At 36.4% G+C, this 26,594-nt stretch overlaps 1 non-coding gene across 1 annotated transcript; it reads right to left on the reverse strand.

Annotated features, from left to right (window-relative positions):
* Positions 1-25: 25 nt before the first annotated feature.
* Positions 26-26,593, reverse strand: LOC113674151 (uncharacterized). The gene is made up of 32 exons (XR_016188862.1): positions 25,988-26,593; positions 24,294-24,327; positions 22,770-22,883; positions 22,461-22,525; positions 20,923-21,037; positions 18,744-18,977; positions 17,896-18,007; positions 17,139-17,210; positions 16,973-17,044; positions 16,732-16,803; positions 16,566-16,637; positions 16,358-16,429; positions 16,088-16,159; positions 15,556-15,627; positions 15,094-15,165; positions 14,498-14,569; positions 14,257-14,328; positions 14,095-14,163; positions 13,663-13,809; positions 13,243-13,314; positions 12,810-13,149; positions 12,601-12,672; positions 11,116-11,184; positions 10,106-10,171; positions 9,062-9,133; positions 8,048-8,119; positions 7,581-7,655; positions 6,093-6,310; positions 4,748-4,873; positions 2,645-4,198; positions 1,561-1,967; positions 26-921 (listed from the first exon to the last, which is right to left on the reverse strand). It is a non-coding gene; the product is annotated as an uncharacterized LOC113674151 (transcript).
* Between the last annotated feature and the right edge of the window lies 1 nt (position 26,594).

A 26,594-nucleotide genomic window follows, 5' to 3' on the forward strand; every position in this document is an offset into this window, starting at 1 on the left:
CCTTAATCTACGATGCGGAACGAAATAATTTGAGATGATTTTTGTTTGTTTATTTTTTTTGCTACATCGAATAGATAAGGGACATTAATTAGGCTTGGTTTTCTTTTCTTTCTAATATAATAATCTATATTATACTATAATGATCATTACAAGCCTCTGCTGTCTTGAATTAAAACATGTCTTAAGACAGGTTCAACCGACAATCCTTTTTTTTTTCATGACTGTTATCGATATCTGGCATATTCAACTTTTACTGATACGTCTCGTAACACATAAGTGTACTTAACTGACATTAAATGACACTGCTTTTTAACATACATAGAGCAGTTTAGAAAAATTTAACATGCAAGAACAACCTTTTCTCCTATCTATTAATTTTCTGTATCCGTTTTCTAAAAAATTTTCTAATTCAATTTGAATAGAGAAAACAGGAAAAGGTTTCGTTCAGGAAATACATAGAACTTCTTACAGAAAACCTTAGTTATCAAAATGTAAACCACGGTCACGTTATTAACCCTTGAACTCCCAAGATCTGATTGTAAATTCTCCCTTCTGGCTGCAACACATCTCCTTGTAAATTAATTACAAGAATTTGTAGTAAGATCGAGATAACAACTTCTGCCTGATAAGTTTGAGTATTCTCATTACCTGATTGCTGGATAATGTATGGATATCATTAGGAAGAAGTTACATGTCAATCACTTCCGGGAGTTAAAGAGTTAAAGCACCAACACAAATTACGATTGTGGATGACCCTGATATATTAATATGTGACTGAATGTTGATCGAGTAATACTGAACATGGCGGTACATCGAGGAGCTATTGCTTTCTCATGTAAATTGCTTCCTTTTTCATTCCCTTCTGCTAATGCGACTCCGCTGTTTTGAGGTGACAGGTGATGCTCAGAGGGTCGTGTCCAACTGATGGAAAGGAAACATAAAGTTACAGAACATAATGAGTATTGTAGCTTGATAGAATTCCATCACTTCTTGCAGAACAAAGGAAAAGCCGCAAAAGCCATGGTTTTACACTGTTTGTGTATAAAAACTGCCAAACTTCCGACTAGTAGTAACACGATAAAACTTCTAAGAGACAGATGAGCATGTAAATGAAGGTAGGATGTCGATTGAAAAGGAATGAATCACTGGAAGAAGCCCTTCAAATACTACAGGAGTATAAGGGAATTATACCCAAGAAATTTTCCCGTGAATTTAACATAATGTAATGGTAATATGAAAGTGGGGCATGTGGAGTATAATGAACGAGCTAATTGAATCTTTACTTTCGGTTGTTTATACTAACAAAGATAGTTCGCAGGTTGAATGACCAGAAAAAAGTATTCATGACCAAAAGCAAATACACATAATCAAATGACTTCAATATGGATGTATATACTCATAACGTTTTAGACCGTTATCATTCGTACGAAGGAGAAAGTGTCTGATCGTCCCGCATACGGGACGAAGTAAAGCGCTTTTTATTCGATTCTACCGCTAAAACTAGTTTAGTTGTGTAAGTTATCGGTTTTAGCACAAATTTTAAATATTCAATGTCCTCACAGAGATATCTGCTCGCTCTAGAAACCAATGGGTAGCAACATATGACGGCATAGTGACCTCTGTCTGTGTACCAAGGTCGTACTTGATTGTTCGGTGGTTCTGACGGTGTTTGTTTTTCTTCAAGTGTAGCTCACGGAATTCTGTCGTATTTACATCATCTCTATCGACGTCTTCTCGAGATAGGTTGAAACTCATTGCTCCACTCTCTTTTGCGCAGGTACTAATGGAAGGTTTTCCCATCATACCTGTTTGAAGCTGTGCTTTAAGCATGTTCTTTCCGACCATACCACGAATTTCCCCCTGCAAATCATTGAGAGGAAGAACCAACGCCAAGCAACAGGAAAAGGACCACTGCGGGTTCTTACGCCACTCTTTTAAATACTGATGTAAGTACACAAAGTATTGAACTGATAGTAAAGAAAATAAAATTCAAATCATAAGAAGTTTTTCTGGCAATTTTTTTTCTGGTAATAAAGGTTGTTCAGCTCAGCAGCATTTCACCGAAGTAATCCACGCCCCATAGGTCAATCCACCCCCAAAATATTAGGGTATACAAATAATCACTCTCTAGACTGCTAAATCTCCTCGTGTGAGCCAAAAAAATTAGCAGGCAATTAATGGCGTTTTCCCTTTCCCCGCTTCTCCTTCTGCCAACAGATCATTCTTGCCAACAGCAAAAATAATTTTTTTTTTAATATGAAGCACTAAAGTAACCCATCGTGTGATTTCTGCACAGAATTCCTATCAGATTAAAGCTATCAACAATTTCAGACTGTTCCAGTTTACATTTTAAGAAGTTATTTAAGATATTAGAACGAAGCAAGGCTTACTCCTTGCGTTAGCATAAATTTAACCCTATAAAGTTAATAATATATATCTTCCGTTCATAACTTTCCTCGCAAAGCCAAATACAAAAGAATACATAACGATAATTCCAAGCGTGTCGAAATACTTTGATCGGAAAGCATAGTCGTGAATGCCCAATTTAGCGTCCACGAGCAGGTTTGAAAAAGCAAGAAGCAAGAGGCGGTTTAATCTAAGTATTTTGCTCAAATTTTTTTATGAACAATTTATCAGTACTTACCAACAAGAAGGCCAATTACAAGAGTATTTACACCAAGAATCAGTATCTTCATTGTTAAAGCATCCACGTCTTTATCCACTGCGTCAGATATATTCTCTGCTGGAATTTTACTCACAGCACCAATACCCAAGTTGACAACTGTAACTGCAATGGAGGTCGTCATTAACCTGTTTTCGAATGGGTCCTGTATAGGTCTCATCCAGGAGAAATGAATTCCATACACACCAGCCACGACCCATGCCAGACCAATGTAGGACCTGCTTTCATGACCCACAAGAATAAGGCCAGATGTTAAAACCACTTTTCGAGACATTTCAATCAGTTCCCAGTACCACGTATGTGGTTTGTAGTTTTCGAAAAGAAATCGGAGTCCTTCAACAAGTTCCGTGCCAACGCCTGAACCGTCACTGTCTGCCGCAGTTGACATTGCTCGCCGATACCTCCAAAGGGCGATGAATGAAGCAACGGGTAGAGCTAAGATGTACGCAGTGGAAATGTATGCAACAATCAACAGGTGGTTATATGTTGAGCCTTGGCATTTCACGCTGTAGTCTGCTTTGAGGTACTCGTTGCACAACTCTTCATTTTTGTCTCTGCAGACTTTACGACAAGCAAGTTGTAAAACGCTGGCTGTCTTAGAAAACGTACTCAGGTAAGTCACATAGAGGACAAAGAAGACATTTTTGTACACGACTTCTTTCATCTCTAAGATCTTAGCTGGTTTTTCTTCGTCCTCCAGGCTTTTATTTTGCAAGATGATTCTCTTACGAACACCGTAGAACACACCAGAAGCGCCAATGGCGATTGCATTGATTGACAAGATCACAAACAAGTCTCCAAATGCATTCGCGCGTAATTCTGGAAAAAGGCAATGAGCAGGTGCTATATGAAGCAAATTTAGTTGTAGCACTTCTGAGTACTTTGCAACACCTTTTAACGAGTCTGGCCAGCTGATATAGGAGAAAACGTCCAATAAGCCGTGGGTGACTTGGTAAAAACCGATTAAGATCTTAAGTTTGGATAAGAATGTGTCCAGAAGAGTGTGACCATGGTCCATTGCAAGCTTTGCTTTCCTTTTCCATGTCGAAAGGGTAAATGTCATTAATAAAATCACAGCCACAAGAGAAGATTGTCCCACGATCCACGATTTTGATGGGCATTTTTTGCAACTGTGGAATTGCTTGTGGTATCCTGAGCTGCATACGGCGCATATTGGTCCCTCATATCCATCTGCACATAGTGAGTCCAATCCGCCCTCACAGGACTCTGGTACCTGACACCTGTACGGCGTTGGAAGTGCATAAGGATACTGCACGAAATTCTTATCAAGTGCTGGTAAAGATGCATAGAGATTTTTTATAAATTCTTTATAACGATGTTTGTAAGAATCGTTACGCCAATCCCACCAATAACCAGGTTTCAAAGAGGCATATTCATCTTGACAGACAAGTCCACCTTTGCCACATTTGCGGCATCCCTCGAACAGATGGGTTCGATAATGACCTTCCAAGCACGGACAAGCTCGGTATCCAGCGAAAAAGTCAGTCTCAGTTCCTAGTAAAGGTAAGAATGACTGCTATAGTGTTTATGTTTTCGTTCTCGTTTGAGAGCTTACCTTGAGTAAAGGGTTGACCTAAAGGCAACGTAACACAAAGTCACAACCAAATGGCTTTTGACGCTATGCAGACCTTTAATTCATTTCTTGAGGCTAAACTTATTTGCCTCATCTCACCTTCTCCCTCTGTTCTATTGTCAACTTTGACTTTTGCCTTCTACTTTTGGCCTTCGTTGGGCCACATCTTAAGAATATTTTATCGTCAGCGGGTAGTTTACACATTCATATGATAGAAATGGTTTTGACTGGGCGTTAAATCACACAGTTATCTTCGAATGACTTACACTAACCCAGTAAACATTTATCAGCAAGAACTATTGGGACAACAAATGAAAAGGTATTTTCGTACACACATCTCCTATTCTAACTTGTCCACCTTTTGACACTTTAGATGGTTGAAAAATCTCGGAAATGCTACAATTTGTAACTTTTAACGTTTGCCTCGGAGAACTTAATTCAACGGTATGAAATCGTTAGTTAGAGCTGACCTTGAGGACACGACTTGCAATCTGATATTGATTTTCCAGGTTTCTTGTCGTATGCAACGTAAGAACCGTTTGGACATTTCTTACAACCTTTACTCACGAAAGCGAGGCTATCGGAGTAAAAACCACCTGAAAAGAGAAGATCACAGGACTCGTGGCTCTGACGTCTATCATCTGAGTCAGGAGGCCAACTACTTACTCGGCTGCTGTCTGAATCTAATGCATATCTTGCAAACCTATGTTATGCTGACATCTTTGTGTTGTTATTTTGCTGTCTTTCCCTTTTTCTGTTTATATTTCAATCCATTTCTTTTTTTGATTTTATTAGAGATTCCCAGCCGGCATAGGGATCAACATCAGTAGCTGGGAACAGACCCTTGTATAAAACTACCGTACAATTTTAACAAAAACCCCCTTTAGAAGTAGTCATTTTACGTTACCACTATTCAGAGGTACAATTGAAAACCCCTAGATATAGGTTACGAATCTAAGACCCCTAGATTTAATGAAAGCATTCACGATCGATATCAACATCTGCGCGCAGACCCCTAGATGTAATATTTCATGATCAGTATAAACATTAGGACATGGGTTTAACATGGATGTGACATTGTAAGGTCAATATCAACACTCGAACACAGGATACGCGTGAATTGTCGTCATGTAACATTAACAACTTTTATAAGGGGGGGTTTTTTGTTAAAAATTGCACGGTAGTTTTATATAAGGGTCTGTTCCCAGCTACTGATATTGATTCCGGCATAGTTTTGGGCATAATTCTATGGCCAGAATTTCGAGCATAATGATTAAAAGTAGAGCACAAACGCGTAAAATTGCGTTTCTATCACTTTTATAGTCACTGTGATAGTACTTTTCTATAATTGCTTTTTTTGAAGAGCTCTCAAAACCCTTACATTGTGTTATTAAAAGGGGTATAATGCCAAATCAACAGGAAATGTTTGGGCATAATGCTATGTTTTCGAGTGTGACGTTTAGGAGCATAATGATCGAATTCTCGAACGTAATATATCTGGCCCAAATTTTCAGTCTGTACATATACATATACATATACATATATATATATATATACATATATATATATATATATATATATATATATTTATATATATAACAAGATATTTACAAATACTTGTATTTTCAATTACTTTTGGGTGCCTAGATTTGGGCTGGAGTCAGTTTTGAATATTGCACTAAGGCTCTCTTAAATGATGTCAGGCCATGGGGAAAATTGCCTATCATCATGGCCCAGACTGCCGAGTTAATGAAGAAACCTTTTTTGGAATTCCAGCAGTCTCGATAATGTTCTCTGGAATCAAGTACAACATACCTGGAGGACAATCTATGCATATTTCCACACTTGGTTCCAAAGTCAACAAGGTATAGTTTGAAAATGTTCCTAACGGACAGGGTAAAAATATACTGTAGTTACTGTAAGTCGTTTTTCTGAATCCGAGACGATTCAGAACCATAATCAAAATGTCCTCCTCAAAGGAAGTATCAGTTAAGGGGACTTTGATGGCTTCTTCATATGATTCCAGAGGATTCCTGAGGAAAAATGAATGCCAAATTGAATGAATCATAGGTTGGACACAGGAGGAGGCGAATATATTGTCTCGTCAAGAGTACATCAAATTATTTCTAAATTTAAAATGTAGACTACGGGCTGTTCCTTTTAATAGTGGGTGGCCGGAAAAATTGAAAACAAATATCATGAGTGTAACGAACTATTGTAGTCAAGGAAGTTTGGAGTAAGTCGCTCATTTTCTTTGAACGTAATTTTACAATTAGAATTTTTAGCCTCTGTATCTATGAATTAATGATGTTATGAGTATTCCGAAGGTTTATGAGACTTAAAGTGAGTCACGCAGCTCAGCTGCTGAGGTAAGTTCTTAATCTTTATAGTTGACGCCCAACACAACTCTCAGCGAATCTCAAACATGACCGGTGGTAAGGAAACTATGACCTTTTACCATAACATGGCCTTGATAGAGATTTATCGTTTCCATAGGGAGGATTTGGAAAGAGAAGGAACGGCCGACCTTTTATCACCTTTCCAAATGTCGTGAATTAGTATGCAGTGTATTTGTAAAGTTTTGTGACTTAAATAAATTCAGATACCATGCCAATTTATATTTCATGGTTAAAAAATATTTTTAACGAAACACTGTCCCACTCAAAAGAAGCTCATAAAACATCTTGCACTTATTCATACTGACAGGTACAGGGAGTAGTTCCTGCCTGACAGGTAATTGTAATCAATCACTCTCGCTATTCTTTCAGACGAAATTCTGCAATGACAACACAAGATCGTCTCTATTAACACCGATCAGCCCACTATAGTGCAGAATTAAAGTCGGAGGGTAAAAATATTTCTTAAATGGAGGCTATTACGAGAAAAACACGAATAAACCGTTCTCGATGCTCACTGTTGACTAAAGATCACAATGCATTACTACGCCCGAAATAAAATATTTCCAAGAAACAATATGCATACAAATAAGTGGCTTCTTAAAAGTTTGATTACAGTTTCCTGTCTCTCGTTTTTTCGTCCAACTAAAAAAATTGGAAAAACGAGCCGAAGGCAAGTGTTTGCTTATTTTCTTAGTCACTTTTGTATCTTTGGTCACTTTTCGTCTCTGTGTATCGCTGTAAGTCTAAATTGGGAAGGAACATCTGTCAAAACCACTTTCAATCTCTAGATTAAGCTAGACACTGATCCAGCAAAAGTCCAACGCTTATCTTTTGCGCTCGCAATATCGCGGTTCTGATCTATTAAAACAAACTTAGGATACATCTATTTAAGAAAGACACTTACATTCGAAAATTTTGAGCATGGGTACTTGAAAAGGACTCAGACGTCAGCGTTTTCAACCTCGTTCGTAGAAGAAATCTGTCACAAAAAACTCCACTTTTTAAAATGGGGAATGGGAACACTAGCAGGTTATTTCAAAGCTTTAGGTAGTAGCTAACCCTATAACTGTCCTTTCACGAAAAGGATGGGACAACGTTTGATACAATAAGAAATTAAGCCACGAGAATTTGAAAACTGGTTGAATACAACGGGCAGGCTGCACAAAAAAATGACACATAATATATAGATCTGGATGAAATATCCGAGATTCTAGTTTGTTTCCCAGAGTGATACATGAACTCAACCTTTTTTGACTAAAGCTCGTTCTATACAAATAAGCCTAAGAAAGACTAAGATGGAAATAATATATCCCTTCCGTTCTTAACCAATCACAGTTAGCGCCTTTCGGATAAAAAATAATTCCAACTTACATTTTAAGTTCAGGGGCATTGAGAGTAAATGCCTCTGGTTCAATTACCTCTATAGGATTATCAGAAAGTGTTCTGGAATAAAATAGTTACAATATTTAACGTTTTATGGAGCCGCAGGATGATAACTCTTATCATATGCTCAAAAAGGTATGTCGTACCCTATTGGTCAATGGCGAACGTGTAGATACAAGAAGGCTATAGAGAGAAATGCGTGATTTCCCTTTTCACTCGCACGAAACTTAAATTTTTGAGAGAAAGGAATATATTTTAAATCTGAAATAGCACGCAAAATACATCAGGCTTTCTTTGCTTGCCATGGTATGCAAATAATGTACTGTTATTATATACTCAACAAAATATTGCGTTTCTGATTGGTCAATGATGAATGCATAAATAGGTTATAGAGTGCAATAGAGGTTATAGAGTGCAATACGGAGAAGTTGCCATGGAAACACCGGGGAAGCGCCAAATTTGAACATCAAATTATAAAAAAATGGCTGACAGCCGGTTTGCTTTGTCAAACCAAAACATCGTTGAGCAACTTAAAGAAAATGCGAAAAACAAAAACACGTTGAAAGCTACACAGACCTGGTTAAATGTCTGGCAAACATGGGCGACTCAACGAAAAGTAAACCCAAAAATGGAAGAATACGAGCACGAACAACTCGATAAAATGTTGGAGTAATTTTGTCGAGAATTTAATAAATAAAAAATCGTATGAACCTGCTCGTGCATTTCGTGATTTATGGTCACTCGTGATGTTTTGAAAGTTCTCAAATTGCACTCGCCTACGGCTCGTGCAATTTTGAGAACTTTCAAAACATCACTCGTGCCCATAAATCACGAAATGCACTCGCGTTCATACGATTTCCTATACTTATCTGCTATAATTTCATCATGCAATATCTGCGTTTGTGTCTAGGAGTGACTTTACTAAACAAAGAATTGATTTTGAAAAAAAAATCACAAATAGGGCCAACATTTAGGACTATCTAAATCTCGGTGTGTACTTACAGCAAGAATAAGTTAGTCCTGTTATAGAAGGCTCGATGAGGAATACGCTTCAAGCGATTATTATCCAGTGATCTGAAGCAAAACAGGATAATTTGGTTCATCAACTGAGTTAACGGTGGCCAATTCACGTGATCAATTTAGTTGATAAGACTAAATTATCTTGTTATACTCCTCCACCGATGCAGCACCACAGTTTCTTTACAAAATTATCCCCTTAGAATCAAATAGCTTTGAAAGTGGTGATCATGAAAGAACCGGGGAATTTTAATGGTTCACTAAGTACACCTTAAAAACTCTGGGTGAAATAAGCAGCTCAACTTCACTTAACGTATTAATCACACGTTTAGTCATTCCTCTTGTTGCTATTATCCCATATTTGGATTCCAGATGGTAAACAATATCCGTTTGAAGGAAATGATGACTCAATCAAAATTTTTGAAGGCAACAAACCATTTACTTGGGAGGACTTGTTTTCGAGTTTTCTAGTCAATGTCCATGTTGATATATTATAGAAAAGAACTGATTCCACAATGGGTCTGATTTCCAAATTGTTGTAGCTCGATCAAAAAGCCGGCACATGTCGGGTCATTTGATTATTTTGCCGTTATGGCGGTGAAAAGTAGCATTACCTTCAGGTTGAGCTAATTAGATTTGGAATATGCTTAGTATAAAAATGCATTTAGCAAGCATTCACAGAAGCAATTAAACGTGCAGAATTTATTAAAACAATTAGTCTATTTGCGCTCATTGGATATGATATTGCTTTCAGCCCAAGTTGGTGCTGAGTACCTCTTTGACTTTTTACTGTCCCGCATCTAACTCGTGAATCCGAATTGTTAAATAACGTTGTGATGACTTATCAAATTGCGTTATACCTAGCTTTAACAGAACCAAGTTTAGGCTAGATTGGTAATCTTTTTTCTCACGTATGACACTATCTTTGTTTCACGTGTTTTCTTTGACTTAGTACCCAAGATCAATTGAATAAATCTATTAATATTTAAGAAAAAATTGTAGATGTATTTATAACATAACTTCACTTACAATGCAGCCACTTGTCTAGAAAAGCCGTTTTTTGGTAAAGAGGCGATGAGGTTTGATGAGAGGTCTCTTTAAGAAAATAAAAAAGGTACAAATAGACATATATAACAAATAAATTCAATTTTGCCGTTCGTCGTTTGTATAGTAACCGATCCCACTTGTTTAATCAACTGTGGTCCTCTCGGAATATGGGAAGCTTCCTTCCCAAAGGGTAATTTAGTCAACTGAGTTGATGGCGCAAATTGACCACCGTAAAGAGTTTTAAAAGCCGACATTTCGAGCATTAGCCCTTCCCTCTGACGAAAGACTAACGTTCGAAACGTCAGCTTTGAAACTCTTTACGGTGGCCAATCTACGTCATGAACAGTTGATAATACTTAATTATCCTGTTAGACTCTCCCACCGACGCAGCACCACAGTTTCTTTAGAATCTCACCCCCTTCTTTCCCAAAGGGTTTCCGCGTTTTCATTACATCACATTATTACTTTGTGGGTAGTGTTCCCTGAATTTTCAGAAAGATTCCTCTCAACATCTTTTTGCTGTCTCTTCTCTGGAGTTTCCACTATTCCTTAACATAATCTTTAAAAAAAAAAAAGACCACAAAAAAACACCACTTATAATCATTCCTTGTAGCATTCCTTGTAGACTAGTTTCTAGCCATTAAAGTCTTCGATTGTGTATCATAAGGTATAGGTAAAGTCAGCAACCAAGCTAAGTGGATCATCCAGCCGGAGTCGTAGTCTGAGACAAAATGGATGGGACGCTGTTCCATGATAGCCCACTAGCTTTTCGTCTGGTTTCCCAGACAGAAAGCTGCCACTTATTCATGTACATGGCTGGAGAACACAAGACACCAACCTCAAGGTCTCAAGTCCGTACCGTCTCACCCAGATAACAGCACACCAAACGTTAGGCCACCACCCCCCTCCAGTCACCGACTGAGTATCATACAGTAGGTTAAAACAATTCTGATCACTGATATTCGGGTATCCTAAGTATGATTGTTACTTACTTCGCAGTCAGGGTTGTATTGGAAAACAAATCAGCAGGTAAAGAGGCCAAACGATTTGAGTACAAAAACCTGTTAAGTAAACATAATTTAGCGTTTACTTATTATTTGAGGTAAGGCGGGGTAAACCTAAAAAATGGCCATTTTTTTCATCGTTTTTCATAGTTAGGATTTAGTTGAAAACTTAGGCAAACTATATATCCCTGGAAAGCTTATGACTTGAAGATCATGAAAAAAATATTTCACACTCCACATGTCAACTGTAATAGGATATCTTTTCATGAAGACAAGTGGATTAGTGTACTTTGACATCCAGGCGTGCCTATTGTCACTCACAGCATCTGTAGATTTTTTTAAACCGGAAAATACGTTTGTGGATAAAGAGACAATTTTGTTGAAAGATAAATCCCTAGGCAAAAAAAAGAGAATGAAGTAATCAGCAGGTAAAAGAAAAATGAAGAATGGAAATTTAAGACGAGATGATGAGTTTATACTTTTAGTTTGAAGGAGCCAGCAAATTGACTTTGTAAAGTCGGTATCGCCTCGCATTTACCACGCTGTAAACTTTGTTTCTGATCATTTGTCTTAAAAATCGAATTAAGAAAGGCATCAATATACTTAAGTATCTTAAAATGTCCGTTACTTCTTACAGCCAATTTAGCTTCTGTGAATTCAAAAACACTTTTTCAGGTAGAGAGGTAATAGAGTTGGACAAAACCTTCCTGTTGAGAGGAAACCTTTCTCAATAGAAAATAATATGCACATTAAATGTACGGATTTGATTAACATAAGCATCTAAAATCTCTTACAACCCTCTACGCTCCTGTTAAAATAAAAAAAATTCTATCAGGCAGAAAGGAAATGGTGTTAAAAGACAAATACTTAGAAAGAAAAAGATATATCCGCCGAAAACATGATTCAAACAAATTGAATGAATGAATTTTCTAGTATCTTAAAATGTCTGCTATCCCTTACAATGCTTTCTGTTCCTGTAAATTCAAACACACTTTTTAAGGTAAAACGGCATTGGTGTTGCAAGACAAATAACCATAAAAAAACGGTCCTAAAGATAAAGTTTTTAATCAATTTAAATCAATGATTCAGTTTATAAGGTAAAAAGGCAATGGTGTTGCAAGACAAATACCCGTTAAGAAAAAACGGTCTTGAAGATAAAGTTTTCAATCAATTTAAATCAATGACTCAGTTTATTTTTTAGTAGAAAAGCAATGGCGTTTTGAGACAAATCCCTGTTGAGAAACAAAATTACCAAAGGAAATATTACTTAAACAAATTAAATCCATGAATGTATCTCCCTGGAAGTATCATACAAACAAGTTGAATCTGCGGTTTTAATTTAAGTCCAAGAAATACGATTGCTTAAAAAGACAAATAAACGTTAAGAAAAGATATATCCCGCAGGAAATATTATACAAACAAGTTAAATCTGCAATTTTATTTAAGGTCCCAAAAATGTCTGTTTTCTCTTACAGCTTCTCCAACTTTTCTAAAGTCCAAAATACTCTTTCAGGTAGAAAGGTAATGTTGTTGGAAGACAAATCCCTGTTGAGGAAAAAATTCCAAAAAAAATATTAATTACCAAATTAAGTCTATGAATATATTTCGCAGAAAACATCTTACAAACAAGTTAAATCTATGATTTTTAATTAGGATCCCCAAAAATATCTGTTTTCTCTTACAGCCACTCCAGCTTCTCTAAAGTCAAAAATACTCTTTCAGGTAGAGAGGCAATGCTGTTGGAAGACAAATCCCTGTTAAGAGAAGAAAAATTACAAAACGAAAAAGCATTCAAACAAATATTTAAAATCAATTTGCCAGGCAGAAATGTAATTGCGTAAAAATACAGATACCTGTTAAGAAAAGGATATATCCCGTTGCAAATATTGTACAAACAAGTTAAATCTGCGATTTTACTTAACGTCCATAAAAACGTCTGTTTTCTCTTACAGCGTCTCCAGCTTCTCTAAAGTCAAAAATACTCTTTCAGGTAGTGAGGTAATGTTGTTGGAAGACAAATACCTGTTGAGAAAAAGAGAATTACTAGAGGGAATAGTATTGAAACAATTAAATTCATTAATTTGCCAGTATTTCAAAAAGGCTGCTATCACTTACAGCCCTCGCAGCTCTACTAAATGCGAAAAGACACCTTCAGGTAGAACGGTAATGAAGTTGAAAGACAAATACCTGTTCAGAAAAAATTAACCTTGAGGATATATCACGTTAAACAACTTAAATCAATGATTTTAGTAAAGGTCCCCAAAATATTCTTAAAGCCCTTCCTGCTCTTGTCAAAAAATACTCTGTGAGATAGAAATGCAGTGGCGCTAGGAGACAAATCCCAGTTGAGGAAAAATAGTTACCTAAGGAAATAGCATTCAAACAAATTGATATCATTAATTGGCCAGGCAGAAATACAATTGCGTAAAAAGACATATAAACGTTAAGGAAAAGATATATCCCGCAGGAAAATTATACAAACAAGTCACATCTGCGATTTTATTTAAGGTCCCAAAAATGTCTGTTTTCTCTTACAGCTTCTCCAACTTTTCTAAAGTCCAAAATACTCTTTCAGGTAGAAAGGTAATGTTGTTGGAAGACAAATCCCTGTTGAGGAAAAAATTCCAAATATTAATTACCAAATTAAGTCTATGAACATATTTCGCAGAAAACATCTTACAAACAAGTTAAATCTATGATTTTTAATTAGGATCCCCAAAAATATCTGTTTTCTTTCAGGTAGAGAAGCAATGCTGTTGGAAGACATATCCCTGTTAAGAGAAGAAAAATTACAAAACGAAAAAGCATTCAAACAAATATTTAAAATCAATTTGCCAGGCAGAAATGTAATTGCGTAAAAATACAGATACCTGTTAAGAAAAGGATATATCCCGTTGCAAATATTGTACAAACAAGTTAAATCTGCGATTTTACTTAATGTCCATAAAAACGTCTGTTTTCTCTTACAGCGTCTCCAGCTTCTCTAAAGTCAAAAATACTCTTTCAGGTAGTGAGGTAATGTTGGAAGACAAATACCTGTTGAGAAAAAGAGAATTACTAGAGGGAATAGTATTGAAACAATTAAATTCATTAATTTGCCAGTATTTCAAAAAGGCTGCTATCACTTACAGCCCTCGCAGCTCTACTAAATGCGAAAAGACATCTTCAGGTAGAACGGCAATGGCGTTGAAAGACAAAGACCTGTTCAGAAAAAATTCCAGAGAAAATATTAATTACCAAATTGAATCTATGAATATATTTCGCAGGAAATATCATACAAACAAGTTAAATCTCTGATTTTTAATTAGGGTCCCCAAAGTTAAATCTGCGATTTAGTTAAACGGCCATAAAAATGTCTGTTTTCTCTTACAGCCACACCAACTTTTCTAAAGTCCAAAATACTCTTTCAGGTAGAAAGGCAATGCTGTTGGACGACAAATACCTGTAGAGAAAAAGAGAATTACCAGAGGAAATTGTATTGAAACAAATTAAATCCATGAATTTGCCAGTATTTCAAAAAGGTTGTTATCACTCATAGCTCTCGCAGCTCTACTAAATGCGAAAAGACACCTTCAGGTAGAACGGCAATGGCGTTGAGAGACAAACACCTGTTCAGAAAAAATTAACCTTGAGGATATATTTAGTTAAACCATTTAAATCAATGATTTTAGTAAAGGTCCCCAAAATATCCTTAAAGCCAGTTCTTACGAGCTTTTTTAAAAATAAAGGCTAGAATCACTTCGGCAATCGCAGCTCTACTGAATGCCAAAAGACATCTTCAGGTAAAACGGCACTGGCGTTGAAAGACAAAAACCTGTTTAGAAAAAATAAACCTTGAGGATATAGTCAATTAAACAATTTAAATCAGTGATTTACCTGTTTGGAAAAAAATCACTGGAAGAAATAATATTTTAACAAAATGAACCATGAATTTGCCAGTATTTCAAAAAGGCTGGTTTCACTTACAGCACTCCTAGCTCTTCTAAATGCGAAAAGACATCTTCAGGTAAAACGGTAATGGCGTTGGAAGACAAAGACCTGTTCAGACAAAAATAACCTTGATTATATAGTCACCTCAACAATTTAAATCAATGACTTTTTTTGAGGTCACCAAAATATCCTCAAGGCCGTTCCAGCTCTTGTTTAATCGCTGGATAAATTTCACAAACAAGTTAAATCTGCGATTTCAGTTAAGGTCCACAATGTCTGTTCTCTTTCAGCATCTCCAACTTTTCTTAAGTCGCAAATACTCTTTCAGGCAGAATGGCGATACTGTTGGAAGACAAATGCCTATTTAGAAAAAAATTTCCAGAGAAAATATTACGTAACAAATCGAATCCTTGAGTATATCCCGCTGGAAATTTTATAAAAAAACATGTTAAATCTGCGGCTTTGATAAGGTCCCCAAAAATGTCTATTTTCTCTTACAGCATCTCCAACTTCTCTAAAGTCAAAAATATCCTTTCAGGTAGAGAGGCAATGCTGTTGGAAGACAAATGCCTGTTAAGGGAAGAAAAATTACAAAACGAAATAGCATTCAAACAAATTTTTAAAATCAATTTGTCAGGCAGAAATGTAATTGGGTAGCAAGACAAATGCCTGTTAAGAAAAAGATATATCCCGCTAGAAATATTGTACAAACAAGTTAAATCTGCGATTTACTTAAACGGCCATAAAAATATCTGTTTTCTCTTACATCGTCTTCAACTTTTCTAAAGTCAAAAATACTCTTTCAGGTAGAGAGGCAATGCTGTTGGAAGACAAATGCCTTTTAAGAAAAAAATACCAGATCAAATACCATTCAAACAAACTGTTAAAATAAATTTACCAGGCAGACAGGTAATTGCGTAAAAAGACAAATACCTTTTAAGAATAAAATGTATCTCACTAGAAATATTGTACAAACAAGGTAAATCTACGATTTTACTTAAGGTCCATAAAATTTTTTTTTTCCTCTTACAGCCTCTCCAACTTCTCTAGACTTAAAAACACTCTTTCAGGAAGAGAGGCAATGCTGTTGGAAGACAAATCCCTGTTAAGAGAAAAAAAAAATTACCAGACGAAATAGCATTCAAACAAATATTTAAAATCAGTTTGCCAGGCAGAAATATAATTGCGTAAAAAGACAGATACCTGTTAAGAAAAAGATATATTCCGTTGCAAATATTGTACAAACAAGTTAAATCTGCGATTTTACTTAACGTCTATAAAAACGTCTTTTTTCTCTTACAGCGTCTCTAACTTCTCTAAAGTCAAAAATACTCTTTCAGGTAGTGAGGTAATGTTGTTGGAAGACAAATCCCTGTGGAGAAAAAAATTACCAGAGAAAGTATTACCTAATAAATTGAGACCGTGAATATGTCCCGCTGGAAATATAATACAAAAAGTGAAATCGGCGACTTTGATTATGGTCGCCAAAAATGTCTGCTATCGCTTACAGCGTATCCAACTTCTCCAAAGTCAAAAATACTCTTTCAGGTAGAAAGGCAATGCTCTTGGAAGACAAATACCTTTTGAGAAAAAGAGAATTACCAGAGAAAATAGTATTGAAACAAATTAAATGCATTAATTTGCCAGTATTTCAAAAAGGCTGCTATCACTTACAGCCCTCGCAGCTCTACTAAATGCGAAAAGACATCTTCAGGTAGAACGGCAATGGCGTTGAAAGACAAAGACCTGTTCAGAAAAAATTCCAGAGAAAATATTAATTACCAAATTGAATCTATGAATATATTTCGCAGGAAATATCATACAAACAAGTTAAATCTCTGATTTTTAATTAGGGTCCCCAAAGTTAAATCTGCGATTTAGTTAAACGGCCATAAAAATGTCTGTTTTCTCTTACAGCCACACCAACTTTTCTAAAGTCCAAAATACTCTTTCAGGTAGAAAGGCAATGCTGTTGGAAGACAAATACCTGTTGGGAAAAAGAGAATTACAAGAGGAAATAGTATTGAAACGAATTAAATGCATGAATTTGCCAGTATTTCAAAAAGGCTAGTATCACTCACAGCTCTCGCAGCTCTACTAAATGCGAAAAGACATCTTCAGGTAAAACGGCAATGGCGTTGAAAGACAAAGACCTGTTCAGACAAAAATAACCTTGGGGATACATTCACCTCAACAATTTAAATCAATGATTTTAGTAAAGGTCCCCAAAATATTGTTAAAGCCCTTCCTGCTCTTGTCAAAAAATACTCTATGAGATAGAAATGCAGTGGTGTTAAGAGATTAATACCAGTTGAGGAAAAATAGGAAATATCATTCAAACAAACTGATATCATTACTTTTCCAGGCAGAAAGGCAATTGCGTAAAAAGACAAGGTTTAGTTATTTTATTTGAAGACAAGTTCCTAGCAATGAATCGAAAGATACATCATTTCATCAACCGCGCAGTTCTATTTTTACATTGTCTAATCGTTCCGTCCTTCGTCTGCTTTCCGTAAGCAGAAGAACTTCAATTATTTGATGTGATCGAAAGATTCAGCAGTAGAAATTAATTCATTTATCTGTGCCTTCATTGTCAGTGAAAAACAATGAAAATGAGCTTCAACTCTCAAACCTCAGTTATTAAAAGATTGTTACTCGTTCACGAGTAACCTATGTGGCATACACTAGGAGTAAAGAGGAGTGTGGGTGTGCTTGTCTGCGTGTAGTTAGAGGTTGGCAAAGCGAAAAGAAGAGAGATTAAAACTATGATGCCTTTATAAACCATTAAGACTTTGTCGTTTGACGCTATAGATCTGACGACTTCGCCACCTATCTTACAGTGTTTCAATCGTCTGCACAAGACAAGGTGTGATTTGCATCACAGCCACATTTACGCAAGAGAGAAAATTCCTTCCATCACTCCGACTAGAGGAACAGTCAGGTCCGCAATCTTAGAAAAAAAGAAAATCAGGAAACATAATATTGATACAAAACACATTGTCTTTAATGAAAACTCTTACAGTTCTAAAAGGACCCTAAGCAGTTAGGACAACGACGCCAGGGTAACGTCGATTAAAAAAATAAGCTTACGTTCTCTTCAGAATTTTACCAATGATTCGTTGTGCTTACTGTTTCTAGGGGCACCAGAGTTACAATACCTCACATTCAGCATTATATGTGGGGCAGCGTTCAAAAAGAAACGTAAATTAATTATTCCCGCTCTCAGACCACGCAAAATTTGGTGATTTGAAGCTGATATTTAAGTGCACACGCTTTCACTTCAAATTTCAACACAAGAGGATCCACTCTCACTTTCTTACCGGTATTTTTGGGAAATAATTTCTTTGTATTCAAACAAAGCAAGTCGGCCGAGGGGTGACGTTACGCGGCAATAGCTTAGCACAAACGCTTTTCTGAAAATAAACTTTGGCTGAGACTTTTTAAAAGCTGTATTTTGCAGCTCTGCAGCCTTCAGACAAATAAAAATATATATACCGCACTTAAACAGTCAACCCAGCTGTGACGCACGACAAAGTTTTGAAATTTTTCTCGTTATTTCTATGATCAAAAAGGACATTTATGTGTACTCAAGAGAAATTACTTAATGCTGCTATTTTTGTTTCGGAATCTTCTTGCGGGGCTAGCAAAAGAAGAAGATAAACGGTATTGGCAGAACCAATTCATACCTCCAAATATCACAGAGAATTCTTTGAAGTAAGAGCCAAATGAATTCCTAGCCATACACATGAATTTTCCTTCTTCATGGAATATGAGGGCTGCCGCACTTTCTACTCCTGTAAACAACACGGTGGAATTCTTCATAACTGTTGTATTTAAAGGAAGTGTTCCATTCACGGAAAATGTCACTTCATGGCCTGGCAAGGTTTCCACAACAGACGGTAAGGATACGCTGGGTGCAGCTAAAATAGAATTGATGTACTTATAATTCACTAAGGCATGTAATCGATATACGGGAAACTCACTCCTAAGAGTGTTCGCCATGTTCCCTAATCGATCGGCTATGAATCAATTGTCTGGTAAAAGTACTCATTATTTTGAACTATTATATAAAGAGACTTATTTTTACACCACTTGAAGAGCTATAATTAAGTTTTGCTTTGTTGTTGTTGTTTTTGTTTTTTTTTTCCATTTACAATTAATTAGCGATACTAATTAGGACAATTTCAGGTGGGAGAATATCATTCCGACGTCCCAATGAAAATTTCTAGCCATGTGTCTGCGTGTTCACTGAAGGTGAAAGAATCACATCTCATTACTTTGAGAATACAAAGAGAAAAAGGAATTGTTAAGTATGGAATCAAATTTCCTATTCTCTACAGCCATGTACCCAGTGGCTATAACGAGTTTGAGAGGCCTCTGACCTCAGTGCTATTGATATGCAGCAGTGTGGGATACGGATCTCAAAAGGACTCTATGCGGCTTTATTGAATTTTGTTGGATGAAATCCATAAGTACGTCTAACATATAAACCCTCAGTTTGTACACAAATATACCTCAAGAAGAAGGAACAGATATAGTACGTAAAGCATACGAAAAGTTCCACGACTATAACTCACCGATCCCAACGCTTTACCTCGGGGAATGCTTAGCTAAATCCTTAACCCTTTAACTCCCGAGATCCGATTGTTTATTCTCCTCTCTAGCTTTTACTCATTTCATTGTAATTTAGTTACAAGAATTTGGTTTTAGATCAAGGTTACAACTTCTACCTGATAAGTTTGAGTATTCTCATTACCTGTTTGCTGGATAATGTATGGATATTATAGGGAGAAGTTACATTTTAATCACTTCTGGGAGTTAAAGGGTTAAAGAAAATTCATTTCAATTCAATGAGGAGAACTTCCTCCAAACACATGGAACCACTATGGGTACGAAAATGGAAGTGTCATTTGCCAATATTTTCATGGCGGAAATTGAAATGAAATTAATTCAACAAGGCGAGACTAAGCCAAGAGAATGGAAACTTTACTTTGATGACGTTTTCTCCCTTTGGGATTGCGACAGAAAAGAGGTTAATCGGTTTAAATTCAAACAACGCCTCAAAGCGAGAGGGTACCCAGAAAACATCATAGAAAGGTCTCTGTTAGGGGTCAACTTTGCCTTTCAATCGGCTCTTACACGTACACAGAAGCCAAAAGGTCACGAACGTTTATTGCCTTTTGTCAAAACGTTACACCCTTCAGTTAGAAATTTAAAACAAATACTGATGGAGCATTGGAGTCTGATACACAATCAGCCCTTACTGAAAACAATTTTTACTTAACCTCCGATCATGTCTTACAAAAAGGGGAAATTCCTTAAAGATACGCTTGTGAGAGCAAAAATATAATTTGAAGACGATAATGCGACGAGACCCCAAAAGCCACATGGGGAGTCCGTGCCGGTCTGTCTTTACCTTTATTCCCTCAGCAGGTTACATGAAATAAAAACCCTAAGCAGATCTTGAAATAAGATATTTCACAAAATCTGCAGACTTTGCAAGCGAGCAATGTGACTTCCCATTCTCAGAAAAAAACTCAAATGAAGTAAAATAAAATAAAGTTAGAAAATATTCTCTGCCGTGTATTTCTTGACAGTATCAAACAAAGTTTAACTCCAGCAGGAACTTAGAAAATCAATAGCAATTTTCCTTTACACAATTTAAGAGAACACTACAGATTGAGTGATTCGACCAACTGAAATAAGAAGCCACATGTTTTCAGGCAAATGAATTAATTTTATGAGGTTTTTCTTCTATTTTCCCTAAAGAATACCCTTTTTAAAATAAAACGATAACGAAAGAAAACATTTCATGACGTTTTTCTTCTGTTTCCCTCAAGTGATTGTAACAATGTTTTTGCTCACCTTGAGTTGCTAAGGCACCAAAATTTCCATTACATATTAGCAAATATATCATCAAAAACAGTGCTAAACTACGGGCAAATTCAACATGCTCCATTGCAACCATAGTTTCTGAAAACTGAACGAAGTATAAAAAAGGTATTCAATTACTACCAGATTGATATTATCCACTTTTTTGATCGATGGTATAGGTATTCATACCAACACATATATTGCATATAAGAGGGTCTCAATGGGGTGATAGCTTTTACGGCTATCGGTTAAAATTTTGGCCAATTTCCGGCTAACGGTTAACACCTTTCCATTGTTTCCATCAGAGATATTTTTTACGGTTAACTTCTTTTACGACTAACGGTTAAAATTTGTCAATTTTTACGTCTAGCGGCTAAATATTTTGGCCGTTTTACGGCTAACGGTTAACCCCATTGGGACCCTCATATAAGTATCATAATTATTACTTTTTCATTGTTGTGTAAGGTATCTTTGATTTTAGAGCGCAGTTTTTAAGCAAGTACGGGTGTAATGAAAACTACAAGAAGCCTGATCAAACTTCAAAAAGTTTACAGAAGTTTGTAAAGTTTATGTTGATGACGTCATCTCGCTATCCAAAAGTTTATTTTTGGAGGCCATATGGAATTTAGCGACATAGAAATAATTATTTTTCCAATAGTTATTTTTTTACGAACAAATGCCGAACACGGGACGTTGCAATCGGTATAGCACTGTTGGTTTCACAACGGCCTCTCGTATGTCTCAACATAGAAGTCCTTGTTTCTCAGCTCTAAATCTAAATATTTTGGAGGTATGCTTCTATTGCGTTGGCCCCCGTTATAACCGTATGGTTAAAATCAATATTGTTCCTACCCATCAAAATGGGCTTAAAAGTTATGTGCTGATTAAACGATCGTGAATTTAAAAAAAGGGGACATGTTTCAGGCGATTTGTGTTTCAGCTGTTTGTGCATTTTTCCATGTACTTGATACTTTCTAGTAGAGACAAAAACTCCTCCCTGTATTTCAATATGCAAATGTATTTACGGTATTTGTCGTCTCGATTGGTATCCTTCAGTGTTGACGCACAGGTTACAAGTGGAAAATTGGTGAAACACTCGGTTTCGCATGCTTTTTTTTCCTTGACTTTAAACGACTTTTTTCCCGCGCCTCTATTTGTTAGAAATACGTCATCCGTTATTTTTAGCCTTTGTTCCTCTCAAAAGAAAAGGTATTTTAGTATATTTCTCAATAAACACAAAGTCAAAGATGAAGCACGTTTTCTCCTTTGAAACGACCTTGTATTTTTGTCAAAATGCATTTGAAAATTTTAATTCTTACTTATGAAACTTCTTCGGCGGGCATCAATTGCGCAACCAAATCTGGCCATACCTTCCATCCACAAAAGTTAAGTTATAACGCAAGTGGCTGTTTTAGGCGAAAGCTCTTTAAATGAAGTCAATTGTTTCCCAGATTTCATGTCTTAGAACCGGTTAAAACGCCACAAAACAACTACTGAAGTAAGAAAAATTTTACATCCAATATTCTTACCTCACTTCTAGTGCATGGTGTATCGTTTTGATCAGAAATGTCCTTTGGCGTAACCAATCTCTCTTCTATATTGATAAGTCAGATAAAAACTAAGGATTAGGTTCCCCGTTGTTCTCTTTTAGTCCTAAGAGCCTAAGGCCAACCATGCCATTATTAGATTGGAACTTTTATGATTTTGTACATTGCCATCCATCTGGCGAACAAAAGCCCAAATTGACCTTTTTTTTTGCGAGATAAATACTTGCACCTAAAAATGAAAATTCACAGTGTGAGCCATTGTTCTTGACAAAATTTAAAATATTATCTTACCAAAAATATTTTTCCCTTTTCTAATTTCCTCAGGCTGCTTCTGACATGAATTGCGACTGATGAATAGTATAGCTTCTTCCATGAAACCTCGTATGTGCTCCCACTTGAATTAAGCTATGACAGAAGGGAGAGCAAACATTGCATAGTATCAGACATCTGCTGTTGAGCTATGACCCTTCCACGCTTCAAACTTTAACATTAAAAATGTATTTGTATACATAAAGGCTTCTTTACATAAACAATAGTACCGTTCTGTTAAAAGAAAAACCTAAGTAATTCAGACTTACGATATACGAACTATTTTGTTATTTGTTGAAATAATTATACTTCCTTCTCAAAGGTACTCTACCAACACCATTCAATAGTTCTTCAAAGCTTGGACCGAAATTTCTTTCTCTAAATACCTAGACCAAAAATTCATACCAATGCTTCGAAAATAACTTCATCAATTTGAAACTGAAAGGCCATTTTAGCTATGAATAGGCGCTACTTGCCGTGGGAAGGTAAAGGCTTCCAAAACTAGTTATGTTTCTTTCTTAATGAGGACTGTTAATTTACCGGTATATAAATTGAACTTTTCAGAGCTGAATTTTCGCAGTGTGTGTTTGGACACAAAAACAATAACTCTGAGCATAACGAAATTCTAATTGTAATGTACACTTAAAATCTTTCTAAGATGGGCCGGCCAACTGCGCTACCATTGGGATTACAAAGAGTAATCTCACCAAACGTTAGGCATCTGGCGAACAAAAGTGAGTAAATTTGAAAGGTAAAAGTGATCGGTCCAAAAGTGATATTTCATTTTTCATCTTAAATGTGAAATACTCACAATGTGAATCATATTGCTTATCATATTTTACTATGTCGCTGGCAGTGCCCGTAAGCAATATGAAGCGAATCCTGTTTTCTGATGGGTTATTCTCCTAAAGTTCTAAAAGCCTATGGCCAACAGCGCCATTATTAGATTTAAACTCATATAACTCAGCACATTGTCAGGCATCCAGCAAACAAAAGGCCAAATTGACGTTTTTCGCTACTTTAGGTCGCGAGATAAAACTCGCACCTTAAAAAGAGAAATCACAGCGTGACCCATTGTTCATGACGAAGTTAAAGTATTGTTTTGCCAAGAATATGTTTACTTTGCCTCATTTCCTTATACAGCCGCCGACATAAATTGCAACTAACCCTGGTGAATAGTAATCTCCTCCCAAGACCACACATCTGCTCCCAATTCAATTAAGCTACGACAGAAAGGAGAGCCGAAAGTGTGTGATGTCAAACATCCTTTATTTATGAACTTTTCACACTCTAAACCACAACATAAGAAATATATTTGTATTCGTGAAAGCTTCTTTCAAAAAGCAGTGGTACCGTTTTCCCTTATCAGGGAAATCTCAACGACACCATTCCATAATTCTGCACAGGTTGGACTGAAGATTTCTTTCTTGAAAGAATACATTGGCCAGAAATTGATATCCATTGAATTGAAGTTAAATTCATCAATTTTCAACAAAGTAATTTTACCTTTCATTAGCGCCACTTGCTGCCAAATATGCCACTGGAAGATAAAGACACACAAAATTAATGATTTCTTTTTTCAATGAGAACTTTTAGTCTACCAGGATCTAAGTGGAACTTTCCAGAGCTGAACTTTCGTAAAGTTTCACGGATAATTTAACATTACTATTCAACTCAGTTCCATACACTATACGAATTCCGATTTCTGGGTTGTGACAAAACAACCTCCTTGACGTCATTATCGTGTTGTAATCAGTAGCCGCGGTGTAAATTCAACACACCACTATCATTACACCATGGCTTCGGCTGACTCAAAGTTTGACGATTTGTCAGATGCAGGCATTGATTCTCTGATTGATGATGCTATTCCAAAAAACACCAAGAAAGCAACTGCTTGGGGAATGCCTATTTTGAAAGGCAAGGTTGCGAATTTTAAATTTTTCATACAAGTCTTTGTTAGTGAACTCGTGCAGGTAAATCGCTGAGTGTATTAACCTGTAATTATCAATTGAGTTGATAACGTAAATTGGCCACCGTAAAGAGCTTAAAAGCTGACGTTTCGAGCGTTAGCCAGTCGTCAGGGCCTTTTGTCAGAGCGATTTCGCACTGTGTGTTTGGACACATGAACAATATCCCTGAACATAACCAAATTCTCATTGTAATGTACATTTAAACTCTAACAAAAATGGACCGGCCAACTGCGCTACCATTGGGATGACAAAGAATAATTTCACCGGCTAAGAATATATGAAAGTCATATATTTGAACTGCGGATAAAGATGTGAATGAAAGTGATCCTCGCAGTAATGCACACTACTTGAGCAGTAGTGAAAACAAGGCCTGAAAAAAAAAATTCAGGCCTCTACGGGATTTAAACCCATGACCTCTGCAATACCGGTGCAGCGCTCTACCAACTGAGCTAACAAGCCAACTGGGCGCTAGTTATTATGTTGGTTCCAAATAAACCCGTGAAGTGAAGAATAAACGGTTAAGAATATATGAAAGTCATATATTTGAACTGCGGATAAAGACGTGAATGAAAGTGATCACTTCACGGGTTTATTTGGAACCAATATAATGGCAAACTCTTTGTTTCCTCCCTTTTTTTATTTCTTTCTTAATTTCTATTTTGTATGCAAACGTTTTTTTTTTTTTTTCCAGGCCTTGTTTTCACTACTACTCATGTAGTGCACATTACTGCGAGGATCACTTTCATTCACGTCTTTATCCGCAGTTCAAATATATGACTTTCATATATTCTTCGCCGTTTATTCATCACTTCAGGGGTTTATTTGGAACCAACATAATGACCAGAGCGAGTGAAATATCAAGATAAACATTCAGCTGAATCTATTTGAAACATTTTAAAAACTTTGCATTCCAATGTTCGTACAAGTTGAACCGATTTTAGCGGATAATTAAGAAGTATTCAACGACATAAAAAGATCAATTTTTCATACAGCCTTTTCCAAACTTCTTGTCCACGGCAACGCAAGAAAAGAAATAACTTCTATTTTGAAAGGCTGGCCCCAAAAAGAGATTTCAAAACACAACTAAACGGGAATTTCAAAATCTATATTTATTAAAAATGGCTATTCACTGACTTATACCGCTCGATTATGTTTCAAGTCCTGCGAGTTAAAGTATGCTTTTTTCTTTGCAAAGCGAGGTTATTCACAAAACTCCAGGTACATACTTACGCTAAATTTCCGCTGCTAAGATTGTTCAAAAACCTCCAGCCAGCTTGTTTCACCAACTTCACCGTGTTCCATCGAATTGCAGCTGCGACTGGATTGATAGAACGTTGCAAGGATAAACCACACCTGAGATTTTGACGACGAAGAAAGTCGCTAAGCACGCTTGAAAAGCTGCATGTTTTGAATGGCGTTTTGAAATTTGTCGAAGAGTTTCCCGTTATTGCTCTCGCTGAAGGGACCTGTTTACTCTTCCACTCTTGTGAAAATTAACAAAAATGCTTCACCCTTTGATGAAATTCTAAATTAAGCTTTCTGGTGTTTTTATTTGCCAATTTTCCTGTTCCGTTTGAATGTTGTTGCTTTCAAGTCATGCGTGTATGGGTTTTTAACCCGAGCTTTTTTTTCGCGCGCTTCCGACGCGGGCGTCCTTCGGCCTCGCTTTCAAGCCACAAATCTGCTCTCAATATTTCGTCTGGGTAGACTGGGTACTCAATCAGCTGGCGAGAATTCTTATAATTATGCAACTCTTAAAAATGGACAAAAGGCCAACAGCGTAATGTTTCCTATTATTGCAGTATTTGTATTACAAACTATTTCGAACGGGTATATA

This window comes from Pocillopora damicornis, chromosome 7 (assembly GCF_964200805.1).
Source record: "Pocillopora damicornis chromosome 7, jaPocDami1.2, whole genome shotgun sequence".
Classification (NCBI taxonomy): Eukaryota; Metazoa; Cnidaria; class Anthozoa; order Scleractinia; family Pocilloporidae; genus Pocillopora; species Pocillopora damicornis.